General features: G+C 40.0%; 1 long non-coding RNA gene across 1 annotated transcript; it reads left to right on the forward strand.

The window, feature by feature from the left end:
* Positions 1-362: 362 nt before the first annotated feature.
* On the forward strand, positions 363-27,049 carry LOC130605455 (uncharacterized). The gene is made up of 4 exons (XR_008973697.1): positions 363-499; positions 22,105-22,264; positions 25,421-25,625; positions 26,888-27,049. It is a non-coding gene; the product is annotated as an uncharacterized LOC130605455 (long non-coding RNA).
* Positions 27,050-27,667: the final 618 nt, after the last annotated feature.

Raw genomic sequence — 27,667 nt, forward strand, 5'->3', positions numbered from 1 at the left:
CAGGGTACAATAAGGTATACTACCTCAGACTGATGTCTAGCCTTAGACTTGAACAAGTTCAGAGTTCAGTGATGCAAATCCTGCCCAACTTCCCTTGAGAGCATCGTACGTTGTCCTGATTATTTTCTACTCAAAGTATTTCCTAACGTTAAACTGACATTTTCCCTGCAACATCCTAAATCCATTAGTCTTGTTCTGCCCTTGATGACTTGAGAGAATAATTGGTCTCTGTTCTTTCTGTAATATCCCTATATGTATGTGTAGACAGTTATGTCTCCTCTAAGTGCTAGATGGTCAATCTTTATCACCACTGCAATTTCCATTTTCCAAGTATTTTATCATTTTTCTGTCAGTCCCCTCTGGACTGCCCTCCATTTGTCTGCAAGGTCCCTAGTAATCCAGCATGTAGAAAAGAGCAGCCCTGACACATGGTTCTCATATCAAGTGATGGCTACAGGAACACACAGTCTTTCCCTTGCAAGATGGATACCCCTCTCAAGTGTGTGTATACCCACATTCTTTTTACAAGCCATAAAGATAGTCCTGTGCAAAATAGAAGCAACAACTCTCCCCCAAACAAAAGAAATCTGTTGAGCAGGTTTACTGATTTTTGCCTTGTCAAATGGAGATACTGTGACCAGTATTTCCATTGTGACACTGAAATGGTACATTGTGAAAAGGAGATACTGTGAACAGACTATGTCCAGGCAAGTCAGCTCAGGTACACAAGCCCTCCTGTTTCAAAGTGTCCAAGATAAAGCTTTACAGTAAACAAGAAAAGAACAGGAGCAACTCTCGCCCATTGAAAACAGAAACACTGAAAACAAATATGCACTAAAACCAGAGTAGCAATTCTCTTCTGTTTGCGGGTGGTTAACGCTGAATTTTAGTGCCACTCTTTTCCAGATCTGAAGTTCAAAGTCTTTGGCTGAAATTGTCACAATGGAGAAGGGCAAGTAAATGCATTAACCCATATAAATGAGTTAAATTGTTCAAATCATATTTCATAATCATACCATAATGCAAAGCAACGGGATTGCAATCTTAAACTATTACTATTCTAGCAGAATTTCCACAATTTTCTCTAAAATAACTCTAATCTTAGGAAGACATTAACATCTAATTCCTCCCCAGTGTGAAATGCAAGTATTTATTTGCCATAAAATTAACAAAATTAACCTTTTTATGAATTGACAGTGGTTTAACTACTGAACAAAATATGCAGAATGGTGCATATTTACAAGGTATTCTTTAATTTCAGTGAACCATGCACTAACAGCAATTAGAAGGAGTAGTAGCAACCACCTATTTGTGGCAAAGTTATGCCAGCATGAAATGCACTGGTTTATTCCTTGCATTCTTATACCAGATCTCAGAACACAGCCTCCTTATTTTCCAAGCCGTGTTTCAGTTCAAATGTCATGGGATCTAAACTACTCCAGTATTATCTTTGGTTATGTTAGAAAGGCAACCATTTGGAGCAAATCTTTTTGAAGAATCACTGTATCAGTGAAAGCATCCAAAGCACTTAGTGAACAACCGACCAAGACACAGAAATCTATTTAAAAACATTCTGCTATTTTCCTCTGTGCGGTGCTTCCCCCCAACACCCTGATTTGCATTGTTATTTTTTTGTGCTTTCTGCTGTAAGCAGTGATTGCCCACCCCAAGGGTTGCTTTTAGCAGTTTTTCAGATGTAAAATTGCAGCAAAATGAATTTTTAGAGGTATAAATCAAAGTCTGTAGGGCCTTTCAGCATTCCTTGAATATGTTCACCAAACTTCTCAAACCTTATTTCAGTGTGCATTCAAGGAGAATATCATTCCCTAAAATTCATGTATTTGTTCACTAATGACATATCTTTACATTTCCCTTTCTACTACCACCCCCAGAGGGGCCAACTGTTTCTTGGTATTTTCCAAGTGCAAAATGTGAAAAAGGCTAAGTAAGTGAAACTTGCTGTACTTCAAGGTGCTGAAAATAGCCCTGACAAGCAATTTGAATGTCCACCACTGCTGCTGTCAGATTTTCTATCCCTAGCTTAGTCCAAAGAGACATGAACTGCTTGCAAGGAGGAAAAGCTGCTATCTGGTTATGGAACCCAGGGAAGATAAACTGAAAGTCCACCTCCATCCCCAAAGTCTTGTAGCAATGACACTATCTCATATCTCAGGCAGGAGGGCTGAGCATTTTGTTCATCGGGTTTACAGATTCCCAGAGGCTCTGAAAACCAGTGTTTTATCATGTGTGAGGAAGAACCGCTAATCTCAGCCTCCTGTTCAGCTACAGTGATCATTGCTACTGTGGTACATGGACAACAGAATAACAATGATGAGACTGAAGCAGAGAAGATGAATAGCACTTGCCAAACCACACAGCTTCTCTAGTCCCTGTTGGACAGTGAATTCAACAATCACACAAGGAAAGATCTGCAAAGCTATAAATCAATGGAAGCTATATTTTGTTAAAAGAAAGAGATTTGCCTTCCAGCCACAAGGAAATAATGGAGGTTGTCTATACAATTTCCTTTATATTTTATAAAAGACATTTGATGATATAAATAATACATTTGCAGTATTCTGAAACTAGCCAGTATTCACACTTACTGCAATAGGCTGTGGCAGGACATTAAACATGGTTTAGCAAACTACAGGCTTGCAGTGGGATATAGTATTAAGAAACTTGGTCCCTAGGTGGTTTTGCTCATCATATCTCTATTAAAATCAGTGGAACTGCTGCCATTTTTACCAGCTGAGACTCACACTAATGCAAATATTTCCAATGTGGTTTTCAGAGTAAATGGTCAACGAAATTGACACTAATATTGAAGTATTCGGAGAAATGCCAGCTGTGATAACTGACATTTACTCTCATAGCACTAGTAAAAAAAGAAATTCAGCCACTTAAAGTTGTAAATTGGTAAGCTCCTCATTCATGTTAGACGAGACTAACAAAGAAGATTCTCAGAAGCAGCTGTGGAGTAGCTACACTTTACAGTTGCCTTATCTTCAACTTTTTCGTCCTCATAAGCACTGCAGAGATTCCACACCTCAGTATCAACCTTGCACCTATATGGCGACCAGAGCTGAGAAAGTATTCAACCTGCATGCCGCAAAATAGGATGATTGGAGTTTCAGTGTTACAAGTTCCTTTCCTTGTTAAAAACAGCAACCAAAAAAAATCTAGGTAATTCTTATTTTAAACACAATTATAACCCTCAATTATGTAGGATTTTTTTTTTTTTACTAGAGTCCCTCAAAATAAAGGCAGTATCTAATGATTTTTTCAGACAATTTCAGAGCAAAAATTTATTCCAAAGGGCTTAATGTAATATAATTAAAGAAACTAGATTTTACACTCTGTACTTTACTTACCAACTTGGTCTTTCCACAGTTTTATGGGTCCCTGCTTTCTTAACTTTCTATATCTGTAAGCAAAAAGTAGTGGAAAATACAATGTCTCTAAGTTATACATACGAGCAAAACCAATTTGGTCTAAATAGATTTAGTAACTGATAAACACTTGCGCAAGGCCCTCTGAAGACTACATCTATGATGTGTTTGCCTTGTGTTTCCAGAGGTGGCAATGTGGCCTCCGAGGCTCAGGTTTTACCTGCTTCTTTCCAGTTTAATGGGTTTTGTTCCAGATTTAAGTATACAAAGTAAAAAAAAAAACCAAGGTCAATATAGCCTGTATTTTATATAGTCAACTCAGAATGTCAGACTTTCAACATAAGTTCCTGCATGTCTGACCTCCATATTATTATTCATATTCATTCTACCTGGACTTGTGCAAAGCATCTGACACTGTCCCACACAACATCCCTGTCTCTAAAGTGGAGAGACATCAATTTGATGGATGGACCACTCGGTGGATAAAGAACTGGCTGGATGGCCGCACACAAAGAGTTGTGGTCAATGGCTCAATGTCCGGCTGGAGACCAGTAACGAGTGGTGTCCCTCAGGGATTCGGTGTTGGGACCGGTCTTGTTCCACATCTTTGTCACTGACATGGACAGTGGGATTGAGTGTGCCCGCAGCAAGTTTGCCGATGACACCAAGCTGTGTGGTTCGGTTGATACCCTGGAGGGAAGGAATGCCATCCAGAGGGACCTTGACACACTTGTGAGGTGGGCTGATGCCAACCTCATGAAGTTTAACCATGACAAGTGCAAGGTCCTACACCTGGGTCGGAGCAATCCCAGGCACAGCTACAGGTTGGGCAGAGAAGAGATTCAGAGCAGCCCTGTGGAGAAGGACTTGGGGCTGTTGGTTGATGAGAAAATGAACATGAGCCAGCTTTAGTGTGCACTTGCTGCCCAGAAAGCCAACTGTATCCTGGGCTGCATCAAAAGGAGCCTGACCAGCAGGTCGAAGGAGGTGATCCTGCCCCTCTGCTCTGCTCTTGTGAGACCTCACTTGGAGTATTGTGTGCAGTTCTGGTGTCCTCAACATAAAAAGGACATGGAACTGTTGGAACAAGTCCAGAGGAGGACATGAGGATGATCAGCGGACTGGATCACCTCCTGTATGAAGACAGGTTGAGAAAGTTGGGGCTGTTCAGCCTGGAGAAGGCTGCGTGGAGACGTCATAGCAGCCTTCCAATATGTGAAGGGGTCCTATAGGGATGCTGGGGAGGGACTCTTCGTTAGGGACTGTAGTGATAGGACAAGGGGTAACGGGTTAAAACTTAAACAGGGGAAGTTTTGATTGGATATAAGGAGGAAATTCTTTCCTGCTAGGGTGCTGAGGCACTGGAATGGGTTGCCCAGGGAGGTTGTGAATGCTCCATCCCTGGCACTGTTCAAGACCAAGTTGGATGAATCCTTGGGTGACATGGTTTAGTGTGAGGTGTCCCTGCCCATGGCAGGAAGGTTGGAACTAGATGATCTTAAGGTCCTTTCCAACCTTAACCATTCTATGATTCTATGATTCTATTAATGTTACTTGCATTAAGGCAGCAGGACAATTGAAGTTATTTCTGTGTGTATTGACAGTTTGAGGCAAGGTAAAGTGCTTCAAAAAAATACAGGCCATATTTTATTTTGACAAGTTGCTTTGGCAGAAGAAAAAAAAGAACTGTTAAAGTAATAGCAGAACTTATGAACCTTGCCAAAGATTGCTCCTTGAGTGAGAGTTTGTTTCTTTGGGGACATGTGTATATTTTCTTTGTTGCAAGTGTGGCAATAAATCATTTTACACTGAATTCATTTAGACACTTGTGAAATAGCTCATTAACAAGACACTTTGTCAGAGGCAAAGAAATGAATTTTTTTAGCACATTAGATTGGTAATAATATTTCATATTTGTAATAACCCCTTTCCTGCCAGAATCTTCAACTGTGTTGCAAATATTTATTAAGCTTAACACCACATGTGGGAGTCAGGCACAGTATTTTGTATTCCTTTAGGGTAATCCACTACAGACTACAGAGTATTCCTGTCCCCAGTGAGTGCTTGCTGAAGATGCTTAGACTATTATTGCTAAGCAAGATATAAGTGCAGTTTATCCTGCTGTCTATACAAAGTTACCTCAGTTACATTAGGATGTGGATTTGTGTTTTTCAGTCTTCCCTCCTATTCCTCCAAATAATTTGGTCATAAGCAATGCAGCAGTGCCAAGTGGCATATGCGTGATAGAGACTGCAGTCACTTCGTTTCCCTCCCATGTGAAATTTTAGCTATGAAAAACTAATGAAAATGGAGAAAATTATTACATGGACATCTGCCAAACCTAAACACACAAAATAAACCCCAGAAACTCTTGAGTTTAAACACAGAGGAAATTAGTATGATTATGTACTTACAAAATGGGTATTACACAGTCTCTCTATTTCTACATATCCCCTCAGTAATAAAGGAAATAGAATGAAGATTCCCAAGGTTCTGCCAGATACAACCAGATACTAGCAAGAATAAAAAGGCTCTTCAAAGAATCGTGCCTCATGTACTAGAAATATACTTGCTAGGGCTTGAGAACCAGTCCTTAACCCCTCCTTAGGGAGAAATATTCCTAGCAAAGATCCCTGACGGTCCTCTTTTGAAAAAGAGGCTGCAAGAAGAGGAAAAACTATGTACCAGTAGAAAGAATCAGTGATGAATATTTAAACTCTCTAATCATAGAGATCTTTGCCTAAGCTGTGAATACCAATTCTTGACCAATCACAGCTGTAGCCTCACTACAAGTATCAACCATCTCTTTATAGGAAGTTGGGAGAAACCTGAATCATAACCTTTCCTGCAGTAGACTTCCTCTGAGGAAAATAGGCAACATCAGTAGTCTCTAAAGATAAGGTTATGGACTACCCTGCTGCTAAGTGAAACACTTTTCAAATACTAACAATTATACAGGTAAACTCTAGTCTGAATCATAAAATTTTAAAAATAAGTTACCATTTATGAAAAGACTTGATACCCTAAAAACAAAAAAATAAGCTCTTCTGAGTTACTCATCTCTTAACATCTTACAGCTGGACTAAATAGCTACTAGCTCTTTTTCTTTCCACCATCCCTTAGTTTTCTCCCTTCAGCATTTTTTGTAATGTCTCACTTGTCTGAAGTACTGAAAATTAAAGGATGCTACAAAACTTGCTGCAGGCTTAATGCCAAAACAACACATACCCTTCATTTAAACGTGTCTTTCTGAATAAAAACAGAGAAGTGCTTCAGAAATTAGGCTTATATAGGTTCCTTACCTTGTGTACCAGTGCATTCTGGGAGCCTATAAGTTTCAGGTATTGCTAGCTAAGGTCTTTTGTGTTTGACTACAAAGGAGGAAAGGAAGGACCAAGAAGGTAAGCATGGTAGGTACAAGATAACTGTTCATAAATCTACCTTGACAGAGAGGTATATCTCTCTTTGAGAACTGAGGTTCTAAACTAAGTGAGATGGGTAAGGAAGTACATTTGATAAATAACAAATATTCATGTAAAAGGACAACAGGGGTTTGCGTGCAATATCAGGGGACTATTTGATCTCTTATTTTTGTTTGCAAGCTCATGTTTCAATTTACTGTAGAGATTTAGGAATAGTCTTACCAATACTCTTCAGTACTGCAAATCTTTGAAAATAGACGGATTAACTTAAGTATCGGGGCCATAAAAGAAATGCGTAGAGATGTCACTTATACAACCTCAGCTGTAGCTCACAGAAGCTAGAATGCTTTCCTTCTCAAAAGAGGTTTTCTTATAATGAATGTTGAGGAAGCTATCTTAAGGAGTTTACTTCTATGTGTCTTGCTCTGAGCTCTAGTTAGATGTGGGGCTTAGTTCTTCACTTTCTCAACTATGCATTTTTTACCTTAACTTTTCTGTTTATACAATGTAGGAAACAGTATGTTTATCTCTGAGGACCAGCTCTCAGGTGCCTGATGACTGCTGCACCCAAAGCATATGTTTTGTGTTACTGCATTTTAATCAAGAAGAAAGCTCATTTACAGCAGTGTATTGACTGGACTGTTTTCTTTTTTAGAATAGCTAGTTGTGCACAGACATTGTACATACAGATAAACTTCATAAAGTGTGTATATGCTTGCCACAACTCAGCTTGAGCCGGTATGCTTTCTTTCCTGTGTGGAAATTAGTGCTTAATGTTATCATAATACAAAACTGCTTGTCAGCTGAGATGTATCGTTTGAATGGTTGGTTTGATCAGGATCCCTCTAAATGTACCTTTAATAACCTATTCAGTAGGCAAACATGCAAAAATTTGGGAAGAATTGAAAGGAAAAAGGTAAAATCCTCAATTCAGGGCTCAGAGAAACAACATTTACTGTGTTCCTAGCATAGCGAGTGGTGCTGCAGAAGAGTGAAAAGGCTCCAAGAAAACAGCTTCAATACAGAGTCCCCCATATTTTCTCCAGGATAATTTCACTTGTTACACCCATTGCACTTGAAGCATGTTATCCTGTTCCACAACCTATAATCAATACTTTTTACAATTCAAGAATCAACAAACTGTAAATGCTCCGTTATGCTGTCATGCAAGGTACTGTAACTTCTGCCTTCACTTAACAAGCCACCCTGCATCACCCTTGTTAACTACCTGCTTAGCCTTGTGACAGAAAGAGAGCATGAAGGAAGCAGCAGGGTGATGAAGTGCCAGGTGAGAAAAGAAACCTCCTGTGATGGCAAGAACCTGTCAATTTATAAGCGCTGGTGGTAATTTTTAGCTTTGAAGCAATATATTTCTGCAGTAGTTTATTACTACCTGTATCTATACAACCTTTCTATTGTCACACTTCTAGGTGGTTACCCTCTGTATAGGTGAACAGTGTTTTTTTGCAGGAAAGAGCCACCTGCTAGTGCCCTGGGAAGGAACAATCTAACCTTGTTACCAGAAACTACATGCTGCTTAGAAAATGTGCATTCAAACATGCTTTCTATGGCTTAAGACAGGCCTTTTTGCGACACTTAGATATTTTCTGCTGTATTTCCTACTTGCTGTCTCTTTGACCTTTGGATTGCAAACCCTTGGGGTTAAGAATATACCATGGTTTGTTGAGTTTGCACCAGCTAGTTCAAGGGAGTCTATTCTTTCATTGAGAGTCAGATGTGATGCAGAAACATAGGTATATAAATACCTGGCCTGTTTCTTTTTTAGATATGTGACTGAATTCAGAGCTAGTACCTGATGACTTTGACAGAATAATAATTATGTGTGAATAGATTAATTTTCAGACAGGAGCAAAGGTGAATGAGCTTTAGTGTAAATGGAGGGGTTAAGTTACTCTTCCTGGAAGCACAACAAAAGGGAAAGATTGATGTGTTCCAAACTCCCTCTCTCAGTAAGCAACGAAGCAGGACCCCCAGAGCTTTCTCAAATCAGCTTTTTCTTTGCTCTCTTTGTGATGGATCTTGATACTCCTTTCTCATCCACTTTCTTCTGCTAAAATAAGGATATACAATTTGAATGTTGTTTTCAATATCTGTTTTTAGAATAAATCCATTATTATATAAGCTCTAAACCTGAGCTGTTTCTTTAACATGCTATATATTCCACTTTCTTTGAAAATCTAGCTGCAGGTATTGAGATATGATGTGCAGTCTATTGTTTGTGGTAAATGAAAATTTAGTCTTTCTATGCTACAGAAAAGAATCAGTTCATTTTTGCAATTTTTTTTTTATGGTGTTGGGGGCAAAAACAAAACCTCATGAGAATTTGACTTTATTCTGATAATAAAAACCAAGGTTATCGAGAGAGTGACTGAAGCGATGTGTTTTAGCACTCCATCTGCCCTAATCTGAAGCAAAATTGCGATTTCCCTGAGAAGCTCTTGGATTCAGGCATATGTCCCCGAGATCCATTTTTCTGAACAGCAGTGACAGAATGCAAAGATTGTTGGGGTCACTCAGTGGAAGAACGAGGCTCTGGTATATATTGTAGATCTCCATAACTACCGATAAACTGGATTTTTAACATTCTGGAATGTGAATCTTTACTGTCTGACTTGTCAAAGTTAGAAGCTCTTTCCCAGAAACGTAAGTGAAACATTAACAGAAATGTTAATGTAGGGGATCGGAATAGCAGGGCCATTGCTGGAGAGATGCACAGGAGGTACAGCTCTGAGACCAGCCATCAGGAGTAATTTCTGCAGCATCAAATGATTGCTGTGAAATATTTTCCTGTAGGATCCCCAGGGTGTAACTCTAATAGCAAACAATTTAGCACAAGAGGTGTTGTAGAGCAAAGCAGTACAGTTCAAGGGCCTGTCATCCCTAGTGATTATTTGTGTCACCTAGGGCTAGGCTGGTAATCTTACTTCAATGTCTGATTTTTACAAACTAGGGTTTGGAATATTGCATTCATGATCTTTGCCTGACTGGCATGTTTGCTGGTGTGTAGCTTCCACATAGGATTCTCTGTGGTAGGTCCAGCTGGGGGAACTGCAAAGTATAATCTAAAGTACTTCAACAGTAGATACCAAGGAGCTTTGCATCAGAAAAGCACTGACACTACACAATAAATTGCTAAGGAAGATGTACCCTCATTCTAATGTTTTGGTTATTTCCTGGTATGCTGTAAGAAAAGTATTTTATTTCATGGGTTTTGGGGCCATGTGGGAGGCCATTCAGTTGATGTGGTAGCTGAAACTGCAGCTATTTTCTCAAAAGCCTTTTAAATGTTGCTTACTGCATGCAGTATGCTTGCTGCTTTGACAGATCCTCTGGAGCTGTGTCAGCTTCTTTTATGCTACCGGTTCTCCCACTCAGGTATTTTCAGGCCCAGGAAAGCCTGTTCCTCCCTTCCATGAGCGTGAAAGGGTAAAACCCTACACAGTAGTGATGCGGTTGGCTATAGCACCTTGATGAACCTGGACTTTATTTAGCAAATAATTAATTTAATTAACTTGTCATTGTCACTTAGATTAGAAAAAGGTATGGACTAAACAGAAGACTGATATTTTTTTTGTTTGTTTGTTTTGTTTCCAACCAATTATCTATGCAGTGATGAGCTGTGTCTCTAGATACTTGGATGTTTGCTGGGTAACTGACATGTCAGCCTCCTGTTCTGCTTATGGGTGCAGATCTGTACTGCCACGTTGCACTCAGATCAGCAAATGCTGCTATCATATCACAGGTTCAGTCAAAGGAAATATTCACAACTGCTTTTTAATTTGTAGATTTACAAGCCGCTGCTTATGCAGGGATGGGTTGCCTGTTACTGCCAGAGCAGGGGTAGGGTGATGTGGGATGTGCAGAGCTGCATGTCAAAAACTGTTGGGCAGTGGTGATGTCTGGCTGGTCACTGGGTGGCCAGATGGGTAGTGCTGTGCTGATGAGCCCATGTATCACCCAGTTTGAGCTGCTGGATGAAACCCACATCTTGCTTTTAGCTGCCCTGACAAACTTTTCTTAATTGCATACTTGGTCTGATTCCTTCCTGAGTGGACGTATTAACACACCTTCAAACAGGACATTGGGTGGTCTGTTATTTTGTCATGGCCTTTTTGAGATTTATAGCTCTGAACCTGTACTTTATTGGGCTGACTGCAGCACAAACAGACTAAAGGAAATTATCCATACCTCAATTTATGGATTTCACACGAAACAGGATGCCCCTTGAGTATGTATATAACATGAAAATGCAATTGCAAGTTCAGAGGTTGGGGATTAAAAAGAATGGTTTGTCTTGTACACCTATTCTGTGTAGCTTGTCCTCCAGAAAAAGAGCTGATATATCTTTAAAATGCAGTTTATTTTACCATTACAAGTTTTTGACCCTGTCCCTTTATAAGCACAAAGTGCTTTCATATCCTGTGCTTGGCATTTGAAAATATTAATCTATAATGTTAATGAGAAGAGCTACTCCACAATGCTTACCTGAATTCTGGTTGTAGAAGCTGAAGGTAGCAGGAAGCATGGAAAAAGCCAAATATAAATCATGTCATGAAGAATTGCCTTCTGGCTTTAGCAACTTCTTCCCTTTCTGGTCCTTCCATCCCTCCCTTTCCCTGATATCTCCTATGTTTCATTGAGCCAACCTGGAAAACTGGGTCAGTTGTATGTGATCAAAAGGCAGATTTTGCTTAAGTATGGGTAGATCAGACGAGTTCTTGCTTAATAGGCCTGACAGCGTGCACAGGTGCTGTGAAGCTCTGAAAACATGCTTGTTTTGGTCTGCCTGTGCCTCACCCCTTGTATACGTAATTCCCTGATGTGGCTGAGTGCTGTTCTAAGGCCAGACCTGGCTGCTCTGACTCGAAAGCCATAGCACAAGTGAAGTCTGCAAGACTGCGATGGGCTGTGCTTACTCCAGCTGCTTCCTCATACCTGTCTGTAGGGAAACATGCAGCAGTTTGGTTTTGCTATTGTTTAGGAAGGAGTGTCAATCTGTGTCTAATATTACCTGCTGTGGTGCTGTTGCTTTGAGTTATGCAATTGGTTTGAAACTTGTTTAAATGAAGCTATCCCACAAAATTTTCCTTTCGCAGCTGCAAGCTTTGCTAGGAAACAATGATATTTTATCTCCAGTGCTTGACAGTGCTTTTGGTTCTTGCTTTTCTCATTGGGGGGGAGGTGATTGCAGTTTTATTTTTTAAAAAATATGGTTTGAAATTACAAAGCGGGGTGGTTTTAATGACATTCCTTGCCAGGACTAAGCAGACTCCCAGATCAAAGTTATCTAGCTAACCATGTCTTTTTAATAGCGAACTATAACCACTTTAATTCTTCCCTGAGCATTGATTAGATGTGGTATAAACTGCTGTGACAGCCTCCTGCCTTGTAACCACTGGCAGAAAACACAGTTTTTAGGATTCACATAGAATTTGTCTCTAGGACTCTGCAAGATGAACTGAAAAGAGTAATATTCCGCTTTTTTTCATATTTGGAAATATATTTGCATATACTGAATATGCAAATACTAACTTTGCAAGCCAACATAGCTATTTCCAAGCAGAAATACAGACCAAATATCGACCTCAGTACCTCAAGTAACCCCCAATTAGCTCTGGAAATAGGTGACCGGATGTTGCCTTTACAAATGCTGAGAGCTGGTGGCTGCTGGACATTTCAAAATCTGCTCTGATGTAATCTGAGAACTGTTTCTTCACTTCTACCTCCCAAGGGCTGTGGGATTTCTTTTTTACTCTCCATACTCTCTGTTTGTTACTTATGTCAGTGATAGTGAGGCTTAAACTAGTGCAGAAAGCTCAGAAATAAAGTCACAGCATGAATGTTGCTTTTTCCGTGTAACAAAAAATATTCCTGAGCACCTTGTTTTGAAAGATGAAACATTTTTAAATACTCGCATAAAAAGAAGGCTAAGCAGTACTGAGAAAATAACTGAAATCAGCTACTTCCTGTATAATTCATCTCCAGGACTGGGATACAATTAAAAAAATTATGCTTTAGTATTTGGAATAGTTTGACTAAATTTTTCAGCTTTGAAAATCTGTTTTGACTATGTCAGTTTTTCAAATTCTGGGTTTCTGGATCTAAGATCTGGAAAACTGATTCCTAAAGTGAGGTGCAGAGGTGTAACAGCAGTTAATATACCCTCCCCAGCAATAATGAAATCCATGAGTGATGGGGATGCTCTAGTGAATGTTTTCAAGGACTGAAGGAAGAAAGATGTTCTTTTCTGTCCTGTTAACAAGACTACTCCCTGGCTTGCATTTGCAGAGTACATGTAAGGTCAGGCAGACTGCTATTCACTAAGCAGAATAAAATGTGCAGTTAAATAAATAAAATCTGTAAGTGAATTTTTATACTGACTGCTGAACCCAGGACACTGCATAAACAACATGAAGTTGATTTATGTAGTAAAGGATTCATCGTAGCCAGATCAGCATTTGTCATATGTGGTTTCCTTCTCAGTCGCTTGAGTCAGTAGAAAAGCCATCTATCCTGACTCCCCTTTTAACAAGGGTTTGCAATGCACTTTGAAAGCTCTTACACTGAAGACCTAAGGAGAGAGAGGAGAGGTAATTGCACTACACTGCCGATAAAATAATCAGCTAAGCATTTCTGACATTTGAGTTCATGAGCTTTTCATTGCCTTTGAGACTGGGAGGGGTGGTAAAAAACAGAGGCAGAGTACTGTTCCCACAGTGGCTATTCATAGTTATGGCAATCTTTGATTATGTGCTTGGTGTGCCTGTACTACAGGGTTGGAAATGCTTTGCTGATCTTAGCCTAGTCTTTCAACCAGGTTAAGTCTGGGGGCTGGAGGGTCTGTGCTGTGCAATCAAAGTGCAATGGCTGCACCCTGCAAAAGTATGGTGTCTTGTAAAACAGGCTGAAGAAAGAGGACTAGGGATCTGGAGCATCTGTTTTATGAAGAGAAATGGTGGGAGCTGGGTCTGTTTAGTCTAGAGAAGAGGAGACTGAGAGGGGATCTCATGAATGCATATAAGTATCTCAAAGGCAGGTGCAAAGAGGATGGTGCTGGACTCTTTTAAGTGGTGCCCAACAACAGGACAAGGAGCAATGGTCATAAACTAAAACACAAGAGGTTCCACCTCAACCTGAGGAAGAAATTATTTACGTTGAGGGTTAGGGTTAGGTTCTCCAGAGAACCCTTCTAGCCCTAACAGTTCCCTGATTCTCTGACTTCAGAGCTGACTAAACTCTGGCCTCAGATCTAATATTTTTTTCTTCAGATAAAAATTCCTGTTGTGTTCAATAGTCAGCTTGTACGGTTTTAAATACTGTGCTCTAAGTTAGTCAATTTTATTGAAGAGGAAAGAAATAAAGACTTTTAAGAAGTATTCTGTTGCTGATCCCAAATCTCCTAGAGATCAATTTCTGAAAGCATAACTTTGCCTGCAATTATTGTGCTACATGGAAATTTCACATAATGGCATTTTTATGGACTTTTCCTTCAAAGACAAAGAACTAAATTATGTAAGTAAATTACTTGGATCACTAAAACCTGCCAGTTAGGATGATTCACAAAGATTAATCTATTGCTTTAAACCACCAAGCAGCCAATTAAAATTTTCATTCGCTTATAAGCTGCTGAAAAACTAAAATTCAACAATCCTAATTCTGTGGATAGTCTGATCAGAAAATAATCAAACAATTAAGAGTGTGTCATGACCAACATTGTGTTAAAACAAACAAAGAAGTTCTCTTTAGCTGCCTTTTTCTCCTGCACCCCTCACAAAGTAGGGAAGCTAAAAATTATGCAGGACTGTAAGTTTAAGGAGTAATTAGCTTAACAGATGCCTGAAGGAAATATACTAGGCCAATTATCAGAACCTTCCTTCCAGTGAAAAGAACATTCCTTTTAACATTGAAGCAAAATGGATTGTGTCTATTTACTGGAAGCATAAATGTGCTCCATATTTTAGCTGACAGAGAAGTATGTTTTCTACTATTTCTAAATAAGTTCCACTCCTCTGGTTAAGTAAGAGTAAAGAAAAGAAATCATTGTTATGTTGGAAAGGAATGAAAATCGGGACTGGATTAGAAGTGGATCAAAAATGCCGACTGAACTCCATGGAAAACACAGAGGTTTCAGATATTCCTGTTAGATGCAGAATGAAAATGAACAACAGTGTCCTTAAAAATGAAAAAAAAAAGCTCTGCCTCAACATGAAAGTTTGATGTTTAGGTCACTCTTCAGAGGTGACAGATTTTAGTCAAGTCACGAATAAGCTCTTGAAAAGTGACTAAGGTTTCATTTACTTGAGGTAAAGCTTTAGACTTGAAAGGAGGACTCCTTCAGCCTGGTTTGGGCAAGTTTGTATAGATGGCCAACTTGTTACATAGTTAATTTCATACTGTTTATTAAGTATAAACTCCTACCAAATTCTGGGAACAAAAGCTCTGTCATGGGATCTGCGCTTTTTGCTTTGAATATAAAGGCTCCAGAATGTTAAGTAACAGCAGGAGTCCATTATTTTTCAGCAGTATTTTTATCCTACTGACAAGTACATGTCTCTGATCATGCCTGAAGTACCAGTTTAGCTGCCTTTGGTGCTGTCTTCCTGTGCATGATGTCTAGTGACATGATTGTGGCCATGTTTCAGCTCCCCATGTCAGACAGCATGACAGGATGGGGCTGAACATCAGACCTTTCATGAGTTCTGGTGACTGAGGATGTGGAGGAAAGAAAGCAAGTGCTTGTGTTAGCTGGTGGTAGAGCTGTCTGATACAGGCATGGGGCTGACCCAGAGAGGTCAGGAGTTAGCCATGGCTTCACCCTTCCTACCATAGAAGTCTCTTAAAGGGTTTGCTCTACTTAACAAGCTGCAACACTAAACCTGTCTTCTGAATAAACTCTTTTTCCTAATGCTTTGAATTATTTAAATATTGAAGGACAATTGTGCATTCCTGCCCTTGTGCATTAGTCCTTAGTGGGGATTTCTCTGGTCACCTCAAGCTCACAGATGTGAACAGGTTTGTGTCAAAAAGTGTAGGAATCTTAGTCTTTTGCAACGTAATGATGTGCTTTACAGTTTTGTTTTTTTGTGTTGTCATCCCCATTCCACCCCCATGCACAGCAACTAAATGTTCTCATTTCATTAGGCTTGTCTTTATAATGAATAGATTTTTTTGTGCAATAACATTCTTTCAAATCTGTTGTGCTCCCTGCCGCCCACAAACATGCAAAATTTTCTGTTTAGATCTTCAGCAGACAAAATAAAAAAGGTAGGACTTGCCACTACCTGTGAGTTTATGTATTCTTCAATGATACCATGTCAGTTGTTACAGACAGATTGCATGTTTTCTGCATGGTAAAGAGAAGGTATCTGAATCTATTCTAGTATTGTCCCCTTGAAATGTCTGGAACCTTGCAATGGATTTAATATATATTTTTTTTTCCTAACAACTAGTTGTTAAATTTAGCTATTTTGGATTTTCTTATAGCAGTTATTTCCAGTCATATTTAACTGGTAAAATAACTTTTTGTTGGGTGATTTGCTCAGTTTGGGTTTGGTCTGTTACTTGTGCTGGGAGCCTTTACCAAAGGTCATTTCTATGCTTATCAAAATCCACTGTGTATTTTTTCCACTGAGTTGTCAGTGACTTATCTCCTTCATTGCAAAAACATATTTAATTCTGACTTCAAAAGCTGACTGCAGAGATCAAAATCAATTTCGGCATTTGTGGTAGTTGGCCTATGTAAGTATGTCCTGGGTTCAGCAGTAGCAGTCATTTTTCTCCTTCTTGGTAGCTGGTGCAGTGCAGTGTTTTGACTTTCGGCCTGGGAACAGAGCTGATAACAAGGATGTTTTGGTTTGGCCAAGGACTTTGTGAGCCTCATGGTCTGCCAGGGAGGAGGGGAAGCCAGGAGGAAGCAGAGACAGGACACCTGTCCCAAACTGACCAAAGAGCTATTCCATACCACAGCACGTCATGAGGGCAAGAAAGGGGGGGAAGTGAGCGAACGAATTACCTGACTGGGTTTAAACCACGACAGTTCTTTTTGGCGCCCAACGTGGGGCACGAAGGGTTGAGATAACGACAGATCTGACCGGATTAATAGTCACTCGTCACAATGGTGATTTATTGGCTCTCAGAGTTGTTTCTCTTGATCTCACAGCTTCAGAATGCAGTACATTACTTAGAGCCGGTATTTGCTGTGTTAGTGTTTATCAAGTGTGGGGCTTGGGCTAAGGTTCTTGTCTCACTGTGCTTTATGGCAATGGCTTGTAATACGGGCGGGCTCCAGCAGCAGGGCGGGACGGACGTGGCCGTGGACTTGTACCTGGCCGTCCGGCTGCTCTTCACCGTCCTGGCCCTCACCCTACTCTCCATCTTCGTGAGGCTGCGGGGAGCCGAGGGGGAGCGGCCCCGGGAGCCGGCGGCAGCCGAACCGGCCCGGGAGAGCGGCCCCGGGGACCAAGCGGCCGCGGGAGCGGGGCCGGAGGCCGCGAGGGGACGGCTGCCGGTGGAGGAGGTCGGGGCGGTCGAGGAGCGGAAGGAGGCGGCTGCTGAGCAGCGGGAGAAGGCTACGGAAGAGCCGAGTCCCGCGGCCGAGCCCAGCCCTGCGACGGCCGAGAGCATTTCCCGGAAGCCGCCCGCCGAGCCCCAGGAGGACGCAGGAGACCACGCAGCATTTCCCAGCAAGGCAGAGAAGGAAGAGCTGGGCTCAGGAAAAGAGAAGCTGGCGGTGGGAGAGCCGGCAAGCACAGCAGCTACACCAGCCCCAGTGACAAGTACAGCAGCATCGTTTGAGAGTTCTGAAGGTTTTGAATGGCCTTTGGGTACCCTTGGGACCTGCCTGCTGATTGTGATGGGGATCAGCATGTTGGCACACATACAGAGTGTGTTCTACCCACAACCATTTTGTCTGATCTCAAAAGTTAAGCAGAGTCAGGTTTGGGTCTTGTCTGGGGTTAGACGACAATATAGGGGGACCAAGAGGTTTTCCCCAAAGCTGGACAGTCATGAGTGGCAGGGTGTGTGGGACAGTATGGGCAAGTATCTAGTCCACTGGGCCCCTCCAGTGCTTTGGAAGCATCGGAGATGGAAGGCAGCTGTATGGAGTCCCCAGCAACAAGCTGCAGAAACTGCTTAAGGGGACAGTGAATTATTTTGAGCCTGGTGGGCCCATGGCACTTCAGGCCATCAGAGCAGAGATGCAACATAGAGATGGACTCATGATCGAGGGGTGGACTTAGCAATGGACACTATTGCCCAGGTTATTCACGAGTGTGAACACTGCACACAGCCTCTCCTGCTCTGACTGTTACAAGAGATGGAGCCTGGCATCATGGACCAGATGGACGCAGCAGCTTTATAGGGACTGGTCCATGCACTAAGATAAGAGTATATTGAAAATGTGGGATCTGAGCATGACGTGAATGGTATGGAATAAGGGGTGGATAATGTCCTGGGTTCAGCAGTAGCAGTCATTTTTCTCCTTCTTGGTAGCTGGTGCAGTGCAGTGTTTTGACTTTCGGCCTGGGAACAGAGCTGATAGCAATGTTTTGGTTTGGCCAAGGACTTTGTGAGCCTCATGCTCTGCCAGGGAGGAGGGGAAGCCAGGAGGAAGCAGAGACAGGACACCTGACCCAAACTGACTAAAGAGGTATTCCATACCACACAGCATGTCATGCCCAGGATGTAACTGGGAGTTAGCTGGAAGGGCTGGGAGACTGCAGGGTTGGAGGAGGTATCGGTTGGTGCTTGGTCGGGCTTGGGGGGCGAGTTATCGGTCGGCTGGTGCTGAGGTATTGTATTCTCTTCCCTTGTTATTCCCTTTATCGTTGTTATTATTGGTGGTAGCAGTAGTGATTTGTGTTATACCTTAGTTACTAAACTGTTCTTATCTCAACCTGTGGGAGTTGCATTCTTTTCGATTCTCCTCTCTGTCCCTCCGGGAGCAGGGGGAGGTCAAGAAAGGGGGGGAAGTGAGTGAACGAATTACCTGACTGGGTTTAAACCGCAACAAAGTATAAAATGGCATATTATGGTGGGGGAAGATTGGCTGGAGAAAATGACTGTAAAGTACTCTGTTTTTCAGACTAGGGTGGGATAGGTTGGGGTGGAAACAATTTTTCAAAATGTTTCTAATTTTTCCCTTTGTCCTGCTTAAAAAGAAAAATTATAAGGAAGCTAAAGAGAAAGGGAGGATTTTTCTAGGGAAACACTGCTTTTTTATTTCAAAATAATATTTACTTTCCAAAGGCTGAGAATTGCACATGGTTTAGAGGTGTTTCCTACCTCCCAGAATGTTTGACCAACACTGAGAATATTGTTTCTGGGTTGTTTTGTTTTTTTGTGTTTCGCTGCATTGATTAGAAGAGCAAAGAAAAGTGTTTTCCTTGAAATGCTCTGACACAGAGCAGTGCGGGGAACCACAGCAGGACTTAGTTGCTTTGCTTTTCTAAAGAAAAGTCTTTCTTTTTTTTTATTTATTTTTTCTGAACAGGGAGTTGATGCAAGCAAAAACCGCTTCTGCTGGTGGGAAAGATTTCTTGATTGTTTTTCTGCCTTTTCGTCCTACAGAATGTGACCTTCCTGCTCTTACCATCGAACTAAAAGCCAGGACCCTCTCCTGTCACTGTTTCCCTTGCTTTTAAGATATTCACTAGAGATTGTAAAATTCAGTTTGTAGAGCTCCCAAAAATCTTTGCAGTGATCTTCATTTTGCCTTTGAGCCATCCTTCATGCCTTTGGCATATGTTGTCTTTGCAGGCTTGCATATGTTATTTATCACTCTGGGAATACCCTTATGTACAACAGAGACAGACTCTAGGTGGACATAATTGTTTGACTCCAGCTGCAGTGGAGCGATGCAGAGCTGCTGTCTTTAGGAAACAGCACCTTACTGTCTTTGGGTGGAGGGGGGGATATGTTCTGAGCTATGGCTCCTTTGGTACCCCTATCAGACAATGAACAAAATTTACTATGGATTTGTGAAACCTATTGCTCTTGTGTTGTTTTTTTTGCACACCAGGACTTTTTGCCTAAGGTCCAAGAATTAAATGTTTCTACTCAGTAGTTAATACTTGATAAGAGCTCTTTTAAATGATTCTGGAAACCAAATAGGCCAAAGGCTGCAGTCCATCCAGAAATGACTCAGTATGTCACTTAGAAATTACTTTGCAGGTGCAAAATCCTCACAGGATCAATGTTGTGTGGTGGCTGAGGAGAAAATAGAACTGAGTTATGAACACCAGGATTCAGCTATAAAATGAATTAGTCTAAACCACTGCACAGTATTCAATCTTGGTTATTGAGAAGTGCTGTATAAACAAGGCAAATCCATTTTTATTTTGGCAAAATATCTTTTTTTTTTCCTCTTCTGTATGGAGGACTTTGACACACAGTACTTCTCCCCATGCAGATGCATTTTTAGCTGACAGCTCCACTCTGATCTGTTCCTAGTAGACTTCACCCTCTGGTTCTTATTTGGGTTGTATGCATGGCATAGGCAATCTAAAAAAGATGGAGACATCATCATAGCTGATGTAATGTTGAGTGGTGGAATAAAGGGGGTTTAGTCTTTCCACCTCAACTGTGATTTTGGGGAATCAAGAAGGTAATTAACTTCTACTTGCTCCCCCTTGAGACAAGGTGGAGAAAGAGCAAAATCTGTAACCCCTTCCTGCAGTCCCAGGAGCTGGTGAGGTGTGCAAGAGGTAGAAAGTCTGCTTCAGGACCAGGTAATAATGTCAATATTACATGACTGGATGCATCTGTGGAATCAGTTTGACAATTCCTTCCTTGCTCTTTTTCTGGGGTAATGCAGAGACTTGCATTCTCCTTATTCATAGTGGCTTTCAGCTCAGTTCATCACCACATGGAATGATAAAAAAAGTGATGATATGCAGAAATCTTTAGCATCCAAATCACTTTTTTTGAAAGTAAACTCTGTTGATGTCTCCTCAAGGAAAACAGGTATTTTGAGGAGAATAATGTGCTGGGAATTTTTTTCAGAATGCTGTTTGATCCTTCACCCAATTCTCCATAGACATTTATGAGTGTGCACTCCCAGGCCAGAAAGCCAACCATATACTGCATCAAAAGAAGTGTGACCAGCAGGTCGAAGGAGGTGATCCGGACTCTCTGCTCTGCTCTCGTGAGACCTCACTTGGAGTATTGTGTGCAGTTCTGGTGTCCTCAGCATAAAAAAAGACATGGAACTGTGGAGCAAACCCAGAGGAGACCACGAGGACGATCAGGGGCTTGAGTATGAAGACAGGCTGAGAAAGTTGAGGCTGTTCAGCCTGGAGAAGGGTAGGCTGCGTGGAGACCCCATAGCAGCTTTCCAGTAAGGGAAGGGAGCCTACAAGGATGCTGGAGAAGGACTCTTCAATAAGGACTGTAGTGATAGGACAAGGGGTAATAGATTTGAACTTAGATAGGAGAAGTTCAGGTTAGATATAAGGATTGAAGTTCTTTACTGTGAGGGTGGTGAGGCACTGGAATGGGTTGCCCACAGAAGTTGTGAATGCTCCATCCCTGGCAGTGCTCAAGGCCAGGTTGGACAGAGCCTTGGGTGACATGGTTTAGTGTGAGGTGTCCCTGCCCATGGCAGGGGGGTTGGACCTGCATGATCTTGAGGTCCTTTCCAACCCTAATTATCCTATGATTTTAGTCGGATTGTGCCTGCAAGAAATCTCTTGTGTCAAAGGCTGATTTTCCTTCCTCAGAACTGTTGCTGTCATTTCACAGAGAATAGGAAACTTTTAAAATCTGTATGACTTTGATAAACCGATTATCAGGTGGAAGGATTCCATTTTTTCATTTTGGTGTTTCCTGGGTTTATGATGTTTCAAGAGCCACCATGTTCTTACCAAAGCTACTGTAGTGAACAGAGCTCTGTTTTAACCATGGAATGTATTAGGAATAAACAGCCCTTTACTGATATTCTAGATAGCAGACCAATTATTCTTTTTAAACTCAAGACTGCAATTTTAGTCAAGAAGAAAACAATAGGTAGCTTTTCTTGTCACAGAAAAATAATTGCAAAGTGTATATGTATTTATATTATGGTATGTTCTGTAAAAAGTACAATTAATTGGCAAAATGCTTAGTTTTTTCTTGCACTTTGTGTATGCATAATTCCTATTATCCAGTAATTGATATATACTTATATTTGATAGAGCTAATTCCCAATGAAAGCAATATATTTTTTATTGGACTTTCAGGTGTTTGTTTTTTTTAATAAGATACATTTATTTAGCATGTGTCACCAACAGGTCTGACTAATCAAGTCATTCCTCACCGATGAACTTCCAGATCACTTCTGAAATTGATGAAAATGGAACTTGAATAACTGAGAAGGAAGAAGCTATGAGAGTACCGAAGTCATTATCAGCTCAGAGGATATCCACAGCTCTGCTCAGAAAAAGGCAGCAGGTATTAACAACAGTCTTATTCACCAAATAGTTCCAGCTTTCTTTGAGCTTTATTAAGGGGAATTACTGTTTCTACTACGTCTTCTCACCACTGCTTGAGGTACCTGTAATTCTCTATAGTACTCACTACACCTACTTCATTTTTTTTCCTGAAGCATAGGTACAAAAGCAATCCTGGCAGCCATACTGGTTCTCATTAACAGCTTTTTATTTTCCCTATAACAGCAAAATTTTCCATGCTGGAATGAAGATTTGAATGCATGGATAGTTCATAAAGCAGTACTAATTCTGACTTTCCTGGCCAAATGCAAGATAACATTTGAGAAACTGGATTAACCTTTCTGTGTCACTCACAGATCCACAGTGCTTATAGCAGGGAACAATTAATAATCTGGTATCAGTCAGCATGCTTAAATCAACAGATAGGATTTTGGCAAGGCTATAGGTCTGACATATCACTACCTGGTCTAATTTAGCCAGTAAGCTGTATTCCTTTTTTGGAAATGCTGTTCATGGGAGACACAGACAGAAATTAGAATTAAAAAGCAAAGGCTTTTCCTGAGCTTTGCTCATAATTTTTTTTTTTTTTTAATTTTTGTCTCTTTGGATTTTTTTAACACTTAAAATGCTAGAAATTCATCATTTCCACATATAATGTTGTTTATGCAAGTGAATGAGATCAAAGTAATTGGAACAGGTATTTGTTTTAAAATTTGACATCCTCTTTTTTTGAGGTTGTTACCAAAAGCAGCCAGAAATATGAAAGCTAATGTGATTTGATTTTGAATCCTGAATCTTGAAATTTCAAGAACACGCTGCTTAAGCTGAATCTTATAGCCCTGTTGCTGTGGGTTCATGACTGAGGTTTTTGTCAAAAGGATTAAGGAGTCCAAGAGATTGGTGCTGACTTTTGTCTATCAAGATTTTTCCAATTGCAAAAAATTTTTGTGCTTTTCAGCAAGAAAATGGGTATTTGCGACATAATAAACTCTCATGGAAACATTTCAAAGAATTTGAAAGACGACTGCCCCAGCATGGGACAAGACCAAACTGATGTTTCTAAACTGACATCATTTGGGCTACCTGGAGTTTTTCATGAACTTCTCAACATCTTGGCTTTACTGATGACTCTTCTTTCGGAACTCTTTTTGTACCATTTTGCGTAAACTACTCTTGGGGAAGTGTCAGTGCAGCAAATGAAATATAAGGCTGAATGAAAAACAAGCTGTGTTAAATGCAGTAGATTTTGTTTATTAATTAATGAGCACCACAAAAAGAACTATAAAACAACCTGTGAAAGGTAAATGGATTTATGTTTGAGTCAGAAATATTTGAAAGACAGTTTACCCCAGTAGCAAAAGTCTCTTTTCTTAATGTATAACTAATCCTTTCTAAAGTGCTGGAAGGACTTTTCATAAGAAGAGAAGAAAATTGCAGAGATTTGAATTGCAAATATTTGCTACAGTCATTGTTTACCCTAAATATATGTTAAGGTGTTTTCAGATTTTGACTGCTATTTATTTCCAGGTATGATATGTAAGCCTACTCCTTCCCTTACAAAGTCTAAACAATGCAAAAAATGTTTGATTTTTTTTTTTGGTGTTTTTTTTTTGGTGTTGTTGGGCTGCTTTTCTGTTTATTTTTTTCTCCCCCCACAAAACTTTTATGCTCTGATGTCCTAAGCTATTGAGATCAGAAAACCCAAGGGATGTGGTTGCAGAAACTCAGTTATAAATTAGCTTACAGTAGCCAGGAGAAGACAAAACACTTTTTTTCAAAACTAATGATACTTTATTTGTTCTCACATATACATTTTTATCACAATTTACATTTCTTACACTTGTTCCAAGAATAAAACCTAATGTTCTGCTCCTGGATTTTTGGTTTTGCCAGTGGACTAGATATGGTTGATGTTTTCTTCTATCTGAACCCAGCAATTTCAGTTATGTTCAAGGGATATCATCTTTATTTTTGTGATAAACAAGATTGCTAATTTAATCAAGGCAACCAGACTTTGCTACAGGGGAGCTGAAGTGAGCTTGCTACATCCAGTTTTATTTTGTCAATGTCAGTGGGCAATCATGAAATAAATGGGAGATTAATTTAATTAATCCCTTACAGGTGATTATGTTATTTTAGTTAGTACTATTCACAGCCCAGTTGTGTTCACTTAAATAACTAGTGATTGAGGCTTAATGGGCTGTTACACTGGAGAACAAGGTTCACGGGTGTAGGAGCTGGCATTCCAGAGGAGGAACAGGGATGTGGGTATTCAGCTCAGAATCTTCAGTCTTTGTCTTCACGAGTATTTTAAGTTGGAGCAGGAAGGTGTTTTGAGGAAGTGGCTGCTCTACCTTGATGCAGTATTAACCTTAGTGCCAGCAGGGACCAGCAGCAAATTCTAGTCCACCTAGATGCCAGTAACCACCAAATCTTACCAGGCTTAGATTACTAGGAGAGAGAATGGGGAGGTACCCATAGTTTTGTGAAGAGAAAGGTATGAGCAGTGATCTGGAAGCTGGAGAGCAGGTATGGGTTCATTCTACAAGCTGAATTTATGTGATGAGCCTGGTGCCAATGCATTTCCACTACTTGGCTATTTACACTTTGGTGACATGAAATCTTCATTTCCATACTAAAGTCCACAAACCACTGAGATCATAACCAAAGAAAAAGTAAATATTTGTCAGCAATTTAAATATTTTCTCAGTGTTAATATCGGGAGTAGTAAAGGCTCTTTCATTTAGATGGCAATGTTAATCCAGCTTCCCAGCCCATACAGTAATTATATGTTTCTTATAACTGAGTCTATTACATAATTGCACTTAAATCATGAAGTTAAATACAAACCAGCTATTTAACCTATAACAAGGTGCAACTTAAAATAAATATTCCTGCTATTAAACAGGCAACAGTTATTCTCTGTATGAACAGTTTTATATGTAACTTTTTATGAAGACTTTAATATATTTAAAGACTGGGCTGGGCACAGCCTAGGGTGACATGGTCTAGTGTGAAGAATCCCTGCCCATGGCAGGGGGGCTGGAAGTAGATGATCTTAAGGTCTTTTCCAACCCTAACTATTCTATGATTCTGTATACCGATAAAATGTAATTTTAATGCATTACCGTTTCATTGTTATGCCCTTAATTTTTAGGGACTTTGACAATGGATGTGAATGTTAACTAAAGTCCTGTTTTCAGTGGCAGTACAGAAGATTTTGGACTCCTGCTACAGATTGTCTCTGCTCCTTTCAGAATACTTGTGCTAAACTTGAAGAAACTGTGCCCTAATCCAGTGAAAACAGAATGTCCTCAGCTGCTTTATGGATCTTTTAGCCCACAGCTAATTTTTCATTAAAGGTAGCCATATAACTACCTCTCAGCATGCAGTGATTTTTCAGACCTTATTGACTTAAATTGGTATTTATTTAAGGGAGATGAAATCTACTGGTAATTTGTCTTCTGAATGTAATTGGTAATCTGCTGCTGTATACCAGCTATTGAGCTGAAATAGCTTTAGTTGTTATTTTATGTACTACCCTCAGTATCCCAATTAGATTGCTAACAGACTGGTGAAAATAACAGAAAAATTGTTCATAGTTGCTTAATCAGAGTAAAAGTCATCATATTTAAAACCAAATAAACAATTGGGGAATTATTAAATATTGTATTATCTAATTTTATCTAAAAGCATAACCTCATTTTTAGAGAGAAGGCATATAACAGATTCATTGTACCAGTATTACTTTATGAAACTATCTGAATACACAACTGTAATTTCTCAGATAACAACATCACTGATATTTAGAGACACAATCACTGTCATTAGCAACATATTAGAAGAATTAAAACCCCCGGTGTGAGTCTCCTCTTTTATATAGCTACTTTGTATGTGCCAACATGTTAATATCTGAAGTGGTGTGGACTTAACTCTGTTACACTTGTGTTCTTAGAAATTTTAGTTTCATTACCTTAGTTGCAACTCAGTCTCTGATAGCCAGGGTTAATACTTTTCTTTGTTAAGTCAGCTACCAAGAATATTTTCTCCTTAAGTTTTTTAATCCTTTAGTTCTTCAAATATATATGTGCAGTCACTGATAATGGAAAATGCTGATTTCTACCATGCATAAAAGCCAGACTGAAGCTTTTGCTTGGCAAAGGGACATTGAGTTAAGGCAATTGGTGTTAACAGTCAAATATTAACAGTTAAGAGCATTCTCATTAGGTACTGAAAATGATTGACTTGAGATAGGGAACTACCACGTGTTTACTGGAATGTGTGAAGGTTTATTAACATTGGCACAGGGATGGTCCTATTTGTCTAGACATTTGCAAAATCTAGTGTGTCTGGACTGTGATTTGTGGGAACCTTTCCCCTTTGTAAACAGTATTTTGCTCTAAGTGATAGACATGGCCCTAACTACAGGCGAAATTGGCCTAGAGCATCAATTGGTTTTGACAGAAACCTGCTAATCGCAAACAACAGGGTAAAACTACTGCCTTTTTAATTCCCTTCGAGCTAGAGTTCTGGAATGAGGTTTTGGAAATCTGCTATCTCCTTTGTTCTTTATAAAACATTTCTGATACTACCATTTCAGATTTATTTATTTTTTTTTTTTTAGGACATCTGCAAGAAAAGGATGTGAATATGTGAGTGAAGAGCATTTCCTAAATTATTGCAGAATGCTTTGTGTCCTGGGTGTCCTGGGAACAGATGTTTCTAAATCTATCTCTTTCACAAAGTCATAAAATGGTTAATAAATACAGAGTGCAGAAAATGTCCAGAACCCCTTGTTCTTTGCTGTTCATCTTCTTCCTTGCTTTAAGTTCTTTATGCATTCTCTCACTAGTCTGTATCTAAAAATGACTGCTTTCAAAACTTCTGTAAACAAAAGACTACAAACATATACTCTCACTTGCTATGTAGGTATTTAATGCTGTTACTCTCTTCTAAGTCAGACAATGGGACAAGTGCTTTCCAGCTTAAATATAGTATCCATGATTGATGAATGCATTGCCGGTGCCTCTTAAAGTCAAGTCATAATGTCATGGCAATTTTGTCACAAACCAGTGTGGCTCAGTTGTAAGAAAACCTTTGACTGTGGAAAGCTGCTGTGCAGGTTTAAACCAGGCTTGTACACAGCTTAAAGGGGATAGTCCAGTAATAAAGCAATGTAGTCATCATTCTAGGAGATGTGCCCCAAAACAGGACAATATCTCAAATAATGGGCTATGCTTGTTGCTTGCTTTCCACTTTGGAATCAGCATGGAGATATGTAGCAATACTAGTTTAGCTGTATTTAAATATACATACAGCAGAAAAACAAGAAGCAATTTTCCTGACATAAATGAAGTCCTTTCAGAGTTGTGGAATGCTTATTGCTCGTCTTACCTTTTGCTGC

Source organism: Pezoporus wallicus, unplaced genomic scaffold (assembly GCF_028554395.1).
Source record: "Pezoporus wallicus isolate ANWC-B61680 ecotype Strahan unplaced genomic scaffold, APGP_CSIRO_Pwel_v1 contig_3365, whole genome shotgun sequence".
NCBI classification, from domain to species: domain Eukaryota; kingdom Metazoa; phylum Chordata; class Aves; order Psittaciformes; family Psittacidae; genus Pezoporus; species Pezoporus wallicus.